This window comes from Pseudophryne corroboree, chromosome 8 (genome assembly GCF_028390025.1).
Source record: "Pseudophryne corroboree isolate aPseCor3 chromosome 8, aPseCor3.hap2, whole genome shotgun sequence".
Classification (NCBI taxonomy): Eukaryota; Metazoa; Chordata; class Amphibia; order Anura; family Myobatrachidae; genus Pseudophryne; species Pseudophryne corroboree.
In genome coordinates, this window is record NC_086451.1 from 47975293 (window position 1) to 47986010 (window position 10718).

The 10718-nt window shown below is 36.0% G+C and overlaps 1 long non-coding RNA gene across 1 annotated transcript; it reads right to left on the bottom strand.

Moving 5' to 3' along the window:
• Window positions 1-1614: 1614 nt before the first annotated feature.
• Window positions 1615-6698, bottom strand: LOC134948391 (uncharacterized). Its single transcript, XR_010182950.1, has 5 exons — window positions 6630-6698; window positions 5672-5751; window positions 3156-3248; window positions 2232-2381; window positions 1615-1704 (listed from the first exon to the last, which is right to left on the bottom strand). It is a non-coding gene; the product is annotated as an uncharacterized LOC134948391 (long non-coding RNA).
• Between the last annotated feature and the right edge of the window lie 4020 nt (window positions 6699-10718).

Consider the following 10718-nt stretch of genomic DNA (forward strand, 5'->3'; position numbering starts at 1 on the left):
TCTGTAAATTGATGTATTAACTGTACCTAGAACTTTTTATACACACAGAATGTGACGTTAGCAGATCACAAACCATTAGCCAACAGGATTCTTTAAAGGAAACCATGCAGCTAATTGAGAGGAATAGAAATGAAGAAATGAAAAAAATTGAACATCAAATAAATCAGCTGAATAATAATATACAGATTCTCAACACAACACAAAGACAACAGAATCAAGCACTTGTCACTCTTGCAAATTTTTACGATCATCTTGTTTCATCACAGAATGTGGCAGCAATCAACTACCAACAGATGCAGCACAGTATAAATCAAATGCTAGCATGGCAGTATGAGACTATTACCATCACACGCATGATTTCCACTTTCATGCAACTGTTGACAGAAGAAAGACAAAGAATGTCCAGATCAGATAATCCTTCTTGTATATCCAATGCTACAGCAGGAACCTTTGTATCCAGCTGTACACGTGGAGACTATGTAACAAGCTCTACACACAGAGAGTATGCAACGAGCGCTGCACCTGGAACCTATCTATACACCACTTTACCAGGAGAATCTGTATCCACCCCTGCAGCAGGAACAGATGTATCCACCACTTTACCAGGACCCTATGTATCCACCACTGCAACAGTAACCTATGTATCCACCACTTTACCAGTATACTCTGTATCCACTGCTGCAGCAAGTACCAATGTTTCCACCACTTTAACAGGACCATATGCATCCTACACTTTACCAGGACCCTATGTATCCACCACTGCAGCAGGACCCTATCTATCCACTACTTTAACAGGACCCTATGTATCCTCGACATTATCAGAACCCTATGTATCCATCCCTGCACCAAGACCCTATGTATCCACTACTTTAACAGGACCCTATGTATCCTCGACATTATCAGGACCCTATGTATCCATACGTGAAACAGGACCCTGTGTATCCTCCACTTTTGCAGGACCCTATGCATCCATCCCTGCACCAAGACCCTATGTATCCACCACTGCAACAGAACCCTATGTATGCACGACTGTAACAGGACACTATGTATCCTCAACTTTAGCAGAACCCTATGTATCCATCCCTGCATCAAGACCCTATGTATCCACTACTTTTACAGGACCCTATGTATCCTCCACTTCAGCAGGACCCTATGTATCCACCACTGCAACAGAACCCTCTGTATCCACGACTATAACAGGACACTATGTATCCTCAATTTTAGCAGAACCCTATGTATCCATCCCTGCATCAAGACCCTATGTATCCACTACTTTTACAGGACCCTATGTATCCTCCACTTCAGCAGGACCCTATGTATCCACCACTGCAACAGAACCCTCTGTATCCACGACTGTAACAGGACACTATGTATCCTCAATTTTAGCAGAACCCTATGTATCCATCCCTGCATCAAGACCCTATGTATCCACTACTTTTACAGGACCCTATGTATCCTCCACTTTATCAGGACCCTATGTATACAACAACTTACATGGAGACTATGTATCCACTGCTTATAGAGGCCTCAATGTATCCACCACTGCACCAGGGCCCTATTTATTGAAGCCAAAACCAGGACACTCAGAATCCACTACTGGACAAATTGCCTCAGAATCCACCGCTGACTCAGGACCCTCAGAATCCACCGCTGCAACAGGAAAGTATAAATCCACCGCTGCACCTGTACCCTCTGAATACAGCCCTGAAAACACAAATTTGAGAAGCATAGCTGTAGCATCAGAAGTGCATTCAAGATTGCAATTGGCTTATCGACCTAGCTCAAGCTATGATGAGAATATGGATCTTCGAGTCAGATTAGAGCGTGCAAATATTCAAATTCAACATTGGAAGAGACAGGAAGCTAACGATGAGGATGAAGCTTAAATATTAAAGGTAATTAATAAATGTATATAGATTGCATTATCAGATAACTAAATATGGTGAGACATATGTGCTATGCTTTTTTTGAAAAACGTAACATAAAAAATGTGTTTCCTCAAGATAACAAATGTGCCCTACTCAACGATCATCATCCTGCACTTAAAAAATCCTACATATAACACTAACATTTATTATTTTTAATTAGTTTTAGCCATAGGCTTCTTATTCAAATTGTGAGTTTGAATCACCAAACTCAATAGGAAACTAAGTTAATCCTACATTGATTTTCTATTGTAATTTTGTGTATGGTTTGTAAATTTTTCAAAAAAAAAACATCATTTGATTTACTTTGGATACAGTCTTAGCAGAGTGTTATAGGCTACAAGTTTAGACATCACAAGAGTGGAGTATAAGCAAAATGCTGGCATGTAGCATACAAATATCTTTGTTTTATGTAGAGGACCAGAGCTCTGGAAACACACATGTAGACAAAGTTGCCTGAAATATAAAAGGAAAACAAATAAAAAAAGAGTAAAGACATAAGGAAGAAGAGTGTTAAACAGGATATAATAAACTTTTAAATATATGTAGATATTTTCAAGTTATTTGGACAGAAATCTGTCCCTGAAGAAGGGGATTTTTAACAAAACATGTAGGCAATAAAGGGACACTTTTTGCATCATTGAATACGGCAGTGTGAGTGCAGCCGATTACCTTTCATCTACATAGTCATCTTATGCCAAGCTGACGAGGAGGTCACTGCAGCATATTGTATTTATTGTTTGGAGCACAGTACAAACTGACACTATATATATATATATATATATATATATATATATATATATATATACATACATCAAACATCGGCACCGCAGACTAATAAATTAAACTCAGACATACGGCATTGCTTTGTCCAAGAAATGCATTCTTTCAGAATGTATTTTATTAGTCAGTAGTGCTTCCATTGAATGGTGATTTTTGCAATATTTTGGGGTTGTTTGGACATGATAATTTTGTCTGTGCCGTGAAACATAATTTATGATGGAACCCATTACTATAGTGCTTGTATATCTTTAACTTAACCATTGCTAATACAAATGATGGAAAAATCTTCGGTGCACTACTGATCTAGAGTCACAATGAGAAATATATATTGTAATATTTTATTATAATTAGGGTTGTTACCTTTAAACCTTGCATTTCTTTTAAAATGAAGACTACAGTTAAAGATAAGGTGGACAAAAGTATGGAAATTAACTTTCAAGAACTTACCTGTTTTACTTCATTTTTAGATATGTCACAAACGGTCTTGCGAGCCAGGGTGAAGGAACTGAAGACAGAGGGATACAGAGTCATCCATGTGTCCTGTTTGAAAAGACAAATCGATAATAGGAATATACTTTCTGAGATACTTCAAGTCGTGCATTCCTGAAAATGTTCTAAATTTATTTTGTTTTGTTTTGGTTTGTTCATGTTGGTGGGGTTCACATACTAATATGTTCAAGATAAAAATAGAGAAAATATATGTACAGACACATATTCCATATTACAGTGATTGTTCATGCATATATATATAATTTATATTCTAATAATATCCCAAAAAAATTATTGCAAGTTTTGTATTGTTAATAATTTGCATTTGCTTAACAATGCATTTATATATTCAAAAAATATATACAAAAGATTTGCGCTCTAAAATACACACACTATATGTAGTTGGATTCAGGCGGCTGCTCACCAGTTGTGGGCGGGCTGCCCCAACAATGGATCAAAGTGAGTGTGAAAAAAGAAAGAGTGGGAGCGCAGAATGAATCCAATATATTGTTTTATTTAAAATATTAATATGTCATCCACATAAAAATGCAGTACATGAACTAGCCTCAGAAAAAACAATTGATATTATATAAATGTAAACGAGACTGCCATATCTCCTGAACAAATATGAATAAAAAACCTTTAATAAACCCTAGTTAGGGCTGCATTAATGCTTCATGAAAATCAGCCGTGCGTCCACGAGCTGAAATGATTGTAAAAAGGAGACTGCTAAAAAGTGCCTCTGTTATAAGTCACTGTCCTCCTTATACACAATAGAATCTCATTGGTAGAGAGTGTCCCAGTACTGGACTTGCGGACAACCGTGCTGTAGTATTCTGTGGCAAATGGATAGTGATGGTCAAATTCTATTTGTGGTATATCACCTGATGTAGAAGCCTCTCCGTCAAAGGCGCTGTACTGAGCCGGGTTTGCTGGGGCTCTGTGCAGTGAACGTACAGCTGGTCTCGTCACCGGTGTACCATCCAGATGAACACGGTAGTTTAATTCTGCTGAAGGATGCTGTACCAGTCTGGATATGCAACAGTGTAAAAATACTGGAGCAGCAGATTCTCCGTCCGCTGGTGTAAAAATCCGTATTAATTGCGGCTACGGTCCACTCGATGCATGCGGCTCACAGGGTGTCAGGAGAATATAGCAGTCCAAATGAGGTCCTTCAAAGGAGTACCTTTGAAATGAAATAAAATTCATTTCCTTCTGATGAAACGGCCAGCGTTGTGGGACGAGAAACGCGTTAAGGTACTCCTTTGAAGTACCTCATTTGGACTGCTATATTCTCTTAACACCCTGTGACCCGCATGCATCCAGTGGACCGTAGCCGCAATTAATACAGATTTTTCCACCAGCGGACGGAGAATCTGCTGCTCCAGTATTTTTACACTGTTGCATATCCAGACTGGTACAGCATCCTTCAGCAGAATTAAACTACCGTGTTCATCTGGATGGTACACCGGTGACGAGACCAGCTGTACGTTCACTGCACAGAGCCCCAGCAAACCCGGCTCAGTACAGCGCCTTTGACGGAGAGGCTTCTACATCAGGTGATATACCACAAATAGAATTTGACCATCACTATCCATTTGCCACATAATACTACAGCACGGTTGTCCGCAAGTCCAGTACTGGGACACTCTCTACCAATGAGATTCTATTGTGTATAAGGAGGACAGTGACTTATAACAGAGGCACTTTTTAGCAGTCTCCTTTTTACAATCATTTCAGCTCGTGGACGCACGGCTGATTTTCATGAAGCATTAATGCAGCCCTAACTAGGGTTTATTAAAGGATTTTTATTCATATTTGTTCAGGAGATATGGCAGTCTCGTTTACATTTATATAATATCAATTGTTTTTTCTTAGGCTAGTTCATGTACTGCATTTTTATGTGGATGACATATTAATATTTTAAATAAAATAATATATTGGATTCATTCTGCGCTCCCACTATTTATATATTCTAATTGTATTTGCAATAATATTTGAATAGATTACCAATCGGAACATATTTGTGTGTTTAATGTACACATTACACAAATTTGCTTCCAAACTCGCAAAATAGTAAATTTTTAATATTGATATATAAAAAATTGGAATTGGAAATTAAAATTATGAAGGTAAGGATGGGATCAGATTAGCAAATATATATGGTTCTTTGATGGCGTAAACCATCTAGCCAATTGACGCTATCATCATTTCCCATGTTTCCCTCAAAGACATACACGCGTATGTATTTCCCACATATTGCGTCATTTAAGTTTTAGGGTGCTGTAAGTATGAGGAATAATAATAAAAACAATAAGCTAACATAGTATTTTCAATGAATAAAACTTTTATTTTCTAAAGGGTGAACTTTGAACAGGTTAACATATTATAACTGGTAATAGATTTATAAATAAATCTTGAAAAAAATATATTGTATATGTTTCTATAATAAAGATTAATAAGAATAATATCACCGCATCAGATTATGTTATGTAGGATCAAGATGGTTTTCATATTCTTTGTTGTGGATTCATTGTGGATCAAGTTTCTTTTCCTGTATTGAAAAAAAAATAGTCATACACTGTGTGCACAAACAATGATGATTCAATAAAAAAATTTAAAAAAGGAATTTTTTTTACGTGTTTTCTATATAATAATATAAAAACAAAAAAAAAATTTTTTTTCATATTTGTTAATCTAAGAGTAATTTTTTTTTAGTTTACATTAAGGGTAAAAATCTGTCAACTTTAATACCCAAACATTGAGAGATATTACACAGTTTTATTAGTATTGTATAATTTTATTATTGTACTATATTTTGGTAAATATACACAGTTTCTGAAGAAGATGTGGAAATACTATTGCCATCCTAATCTGACAGTGTTTATATTAATGATGGATAAAAATTACGAACATTTGATTTTGGTTATTGTTTAAAATAATTCAATAGGAAAATGTTAAATATATTGCTGTCATAACAATATAGTTAAATATGATATTTTTTCAAATAAATATATTCAGTTGAATAATATTTTATTGTTATGTAATATTAACAATAGAGAGTGGATCCATACTAGGCATTTCCAAAGTTAGAGATATGGTCCTGTGTAGTAATATATATATTAGTGTATAGGTAAAGCAAATATGTTCATTTTAGATATGTTAATATTTTTAAAGGTACATGATTCCAGGATTCATGTTAGAAGTACAATTTAGTTTAGAATTATAATTAAATAAAAAAAAAGGAATGAATCTAAAAATGAAGATATGGATATCAGACATTTCAAAGGTCATAACAGTTAACAAGATTATGTAAGAAATAAATTAAAAATATTATTTAATGTATGTAATATGTTTTGTTAAGAGCTGATTAAAGTACGTAAACAGGCTAAATATAAAAATGATAAAAACTGTTTCAATAGGTATAGTTACCGCAAAACCAAATAATGAGGAGTCCTAATCAGCGGATTGCAGTTGATTGGAAGGGCAAACAAGATAACTAGTTTAGGTGAAAAAAAAATATAATTAACAATGTCAAGATTAAACTATTACATTAGAACAGATGATTAAGGTACATAAATAGAAGACAAATTATCTACATCAAATTGTTTTAAAATGCATATTACCTGGAAAGTAATAAGGAGAAAAAATCTTCTTTGGCTTGCAGATGATGATTGGGAGGTCAGAACAGTAAACTAATTTAAAAAAATTGAGTAAATATATTAGCAATGCAGAAAAGTTAGCAAATGTTTAGAATAGTTGATATGCACTTTGAAATTGTATACAATTTAGAGAGCAATATTAAGGGGGGTACTCATGGAGAGATCCATGGCTAAAATCTAATCAATCTGACTAGATTGATTAGATTTTCTGCACATATCACTCGTGTGTAGCCCCCTCTGCGATAGCGATGCGCGGTGACGAACATCGCTATCGCTGCTGCTAGATTGAGCCTGCATGCAGACCATTACAGTTACATCAATTTAGAGTTAGTGTCTACTATACTATATTGACATTTGTGTGCTAATAAATTCTTTATAATTTAAAAAAATAATCAAATTTAAGGGAAGGGGGTATTGCTTGTTTGAGAAATGAGGTGTAACAATGTAAGATTGTTATTAACCAATCATAATATTTAGTATGTTACATGCACAAGAAAACATTAATAATTTAATTAATACCTATCACTGTTTTGCATTTTTACAGTTTATACATAAATTAGAATTTATCTCATTGTGTTAAAAACAGTTATTTCATAAGGATAAGGCCAGGATAACACAGCATGTGTCTAAATGAGTTATGGAACCACAGCATACTGCATGCCTTTAAACTTTTTTTTTATTATAGTGATGCCAACACTGTGGCAGTGCATGCTGGGTAGTTTAGTTACACAGAAGTTGGTGAGACAAAGGTTGCCTAACCATTACCTAGTCCATGGTTTCCTTCGGCATTTTAAATACACCTCCCAGCAAGCATGGACAACATGTTTAAATATAATAAAAGCAAACCTGTGAGAGTGCATGCTGGGATGTTTATTTCAACAGCAAATGGAGAACCACAGCATGTACACCATGAATTAGGCAAATAAAAAAATCTAACCGTTGCAGTAAAAATAGGATTTCAAAAATGGTGCAACCAAATATATATATATATTTGTTTTGATATAGAAAATATTGTAAATCTGTTTGATAAACAATATAATTGTTTTAATTGAAGAATATTAATAAAATTTATGTTAAAATTAATGAAGGGAAACTTTATGAAAAACATTACATGGGTACAACTGTGCTAAACTGAAATGGGAAACCATTATATTTTAAATCTTTAAAATATAGCTAGAGATTTTTGATTGATGTATATTTTAGAATGGAAAACATAATGTAGAAAATACTTGAATAATAGTTAATTTCTATAATTATAAAAATTCTACTTACCAGTAATGATAGCACCCGAAAATTCAATATGTGAAAAGTGGTTTTTTTTTTATGGTATTTTAAATGATTGAAAGTCAACTAATGAAAAATAAACCATAGAAAATATGAAACTTAACTTTAAAATGAAAAAATAACTATGTTTAGAATTAGTTTTAAAGTTACTCCAACTTGAGATGGAAGGCAATGGCATTTAGAAATTCCATCAAATCTATGAAACCAAGTTGGGCAAAACATTTCTGTAGTGCATCTTCTCGAGCAGTATTTTCACGTTTGGTTGGTGTTCGGGCAACATTAAAGGTTACTTTTTCAATGAGCTTGGTGGTCATTTGTTGCTCCTTGTGAAGATAGGAGATAAGTTTGTAGACTCCAAACTTTTTCTCTCCCAGGAGAATATTCCATCTCCTGTGCCATCCTTCCAACTTATTTTGGGTCCTTGGAATCCCACCAACCATATTGTCATGCACTGACCACATGCATGGTGGAAACAGTGGGGGACATCTGTTTTGACTTCTGGTTCGTTCTCTAAGCCGCCCCAATATATATGTCTCCTCAAAATAAGTTACTAATGTAGCAGCATTAGGAGGCATTTCTGATTTTAATTGTTCAAATGCAGCAGGGATTTCGTCTGCTGGGAGGAAGGAAAGTGCCTGAAGGTTCCTAAGTTTCATAGCAAAAGCATGATCACGTCCATATTGTACAGATAAGCCACATGATTGAATTTTTCGCCAAATATTTTGACCTAAATGAAACAAGCAACACTTATGTGTGCTACTCGGAAAAACTTGTTTAGCTGCTTGTATTGCAGCATTCTCAAAATCTGTCAAAATGTAAAGAGGAGAAAATAGAATATCATATTCCTGTGCATAATCCTGTAGGTCTTCTAAAAAACGGATATAACAAACCTCACTTTTGCTACTAAGCAATCCATAGACCAGTGGGACGAAGCGTTGCGTACTGTCATCTGTGCCAACCATAGCATGAATTGAGTATATTTGTCTAAATAGGGTTGGACACGTTTTGAAAGTGCCATCCATTACCCAATACGGTGCCTCATGAAGCTTCCGCAAGTTAGCTTCTGTACTGAATAATAGTGTCCTTTCGTTGTGGAAAGTACTGTCCTTTCCAAGAAATTTTATCCCATCAATGTATTCCAAATTATGTGGGATATCAATATCATCGAGTGTGGTTGGCTCAGGTGGGCAATCCGCTCTCCTTACCCTTTTCACAAGTTTACGGAGGGATTCACTGTTAGGAAGACAGGCAGCACTAGTAGACGGCATTTGGGCAGTAACCGCTTGAATTATTACAGATGGTGGATCATTGGTATCCCTTGCACGTTGCTTTATTGATGCCTTGGCAATGGCAACATCTGTTTTTTCAGCCTTCGGAGTATGAGTATGTTCTCCATGAGTATTAAGTTGGTGCTGTCCTGCAACAATGGTCGTCTTTGCAAAACATGAACAAGGGCCGGTCTTCCTCTCTGTGCAGTGCCAATAGACGACATCACCACGCTGCTTGTTTTTTGCCAAAAGATATCCGTCTATGTTTAAGAGCATTCCTCTTGTAGAAGGAACCAAACGACATGAAGGTTCATCAGCCATAGTTGAAATACGAATGAGTACTTGATCAGAAGGCTGGATGAATGTCGATTATGTAGACCTGAGCTAAGAGTAACTCTTTATAGCATTTTGAAGAGGGAGGAGAGTTAAAATATATTCAAATGTAACCAATGGCCAAAACTTTAAATTTAAATAAGTGGGAGGGTTAAAATTAACAAATATTTTTTAAGGGTAAAACGTTGGGATATTGATTGGATTTAAATAAAAAACTTTTATTAGGATACATACCTATACTAGTATAAAATATAAAAAATGTATACTTAGAGAGGTTTGTCAATAATATATGGAGAGTGCCGTCATACGATTGTTCATGGTCCGGAATGAGACTTGTAGCGACACGCAATAGAAATAACTTTGTAGGTGCCAGAGTCTCATTAGAGGCACATAAAGGGGTACAGGGGGAGGTATGAGAAGAATGGGAGTGTACGTCCAGAAATAGAGGGGTGCGCAGGGATGGGTGGGGGGGGGGGGATAGTGTACCATGCAGGGAATGATTGGCGGCAGTGGGTAAAGGCTTGTGGGAGATTGGCGGGCAGCCTTGGACTTGTAGTTCCATGCTTTAGAGGAGGGTATTTGATTTGGAAATTAGCGGAGGAAGCTTTTCATTTTGGATGGATTGGGGGGGGTGTAAATTTGGGAAGGGTGATGACTTCAATGAGGGTGCATAGAATAGTCTGGGGGGGGGTTTTATTATTTGGAGTTTGAAAACAACACGCACCCAACATGTTCTTGGGTGCGTGATCATTCAAAGGTTTTGACAGGAGAGACATGGGGTCTGGAGGAGACAATAAGATAAGTGGTGAACTTTATGTGACTCGGATTAGTATGGTGTTTGTATGTAAGAGACTTGGAGTCTACAGATAGGGGTGTAAGGGAGACATAAACATGATTTAATTTGTTTAGTATGGGTGCGCAGGGAGGGGGGGGGGGGGATAGTGTACCATGCAGGGAATGATTGACGGCAGTGG